Below are 1,725 nucleotides of genomic sequence, written 5' to 3'. Positions count from 1 at the left end.
GTTTGATAGACTAATAAAATTAATTTGTGAATTCAAACTTGATCTACTAATAATTCTAGACTTTTAAAATAATTAAATTTCGGTTAAAAGTTAAATTTCGGTTTAATTTAAACATATCAGATTAAATTGTTAAACACGATTTTGTGTCTCTGTGTCTTTATTTTAGTCTTGTCTCTATAAATAAACGCAGCCTAATAGACCGCCTTGTCTATTTTTGCCCGTTAAATGCAATAGTGGCAGAAGGCCACAAAATGGATTTAGTTTGTGTCTTAAATATATTAGGCAGCGAATAGCGACGATAAAGAAGTAGCAGTTTCATGTTTTAATCATATCATTCATAACTTTCATTCAACTTTATTATTATTTCAGCCTCCCAAATAAATGGACAACCTCTTCTTCCTCGTCTCCATTCTGAATTAGTCAAACTTTCACACGCCCAATGAGCCAAGGGATCAGTGGCGGAACTTGAAACAAAATTTTGGGGGGGCCACATAGAAGATAATTCTCAAAATACTTTTGATATGGACCCATTTAAGATAAGCTCGTCTAATCTCATCTCTCTGGTTTAGGTGATATTGCCAAATTTAAAGCCATTTTTCAGGGTCTCGTTCTAAAAAATTAAGGTCAAACTCATCAGATGTAACTATTTGAACTTTTGAAGGTTGTATCTCACTTTTTTCGTGATTCATTAAAGTATAAGAACTATCTATAGGTATTGATATTGTAAAAATTATATGTTCTCCTTCTTAAATATTAGGCTTCCTCTTAAAAAATGCATCAATTCTTTGATTTTTTTTATTATTATTTTATATAAAAATTTGAATATATATCATGTAGAATATGTAAAAAAGAAGTTAGAAGGATAAATATTAAAATTTATAATATTTATTAAATTTTTTTGTATCAATTTATACAAATACAATAATATTAATACTTATTGAATATTCTATTATTTTTTATCATATAAAAAATTAAATTAAATAAATAGTAAAATATAAAATAATATTAAATTAAATAAATAAAAATATCTAATTTTTTATATTTGAACTTAAAGGTAGAGAGAGGGTTGCTTATTGAACTTGTTCCTTGCGAGATAAAGCTTTCGAAGTGTGATCGGCTACAAGCTCCGTCAGGGGCTCGGAAGTATTCTCCTCGGAACTGAAGACCTCGGCGTGGAACCTGCAAAAAGGACTCCGACACTCAAGTTAGTGCTCGGTAATATAAACTTCAACAAGCAAAAGTAAAAATAAGGAATTTGTAGGGTTTGGTGCTATGAAGTCGTTTTTCCTAGTAGCTTATGATCACTGTTTTTCACTTGCCCCAGACGAGGTTTGCTCGTCTGTTTAAATAGACCGCGTAGTAAAGGAAGGTGGACGTTTGAGTAGTGTTTGGCTTTTTAGGGTTTGTTACCGGAAATCGATGTATGAGTTTGTTGATGTGAGATTCTTGGCACTTGCGACGTGTTTGACCTGTTCTCGATTGTGAGTTTTGTTAGCCGAGGATATCAGTAAGGTACAGAATTTATTGGGTACTTTAAGTCATAGTAAAGTATTTAAACCAATTGAATTATTTTTTATCTTTTGAAAAAGTACTACTAATTTTTTTATAAAAAGTTTGGGGGGGCCATGGCCCCCCCTTGTCTGAACTAAGCTCCGCCACTGCAAGGGATGTACCATGCAATGCGCCAAACATAAATGATTATATTTCTTTTTTATTTTAGCATTT

This window comes from Arachis ipaensis, chromosome B7, assembly GCF_059453495.1.
Source record: "Arachis ipaensis isolate K30076 ecotype BB chromosome B7, ASM5945349v1, whole genome shotgun sequence".
Classification (NCBI taxonomy): Eukaryota; Viridiplantae; Streptophyta; class Magnoliopsida; order Fabales; family Fabaceae; genus Arachis; species Arachis ipaensis.
This window is presented reverse-complemented; position numbering follows the sequence as displayed.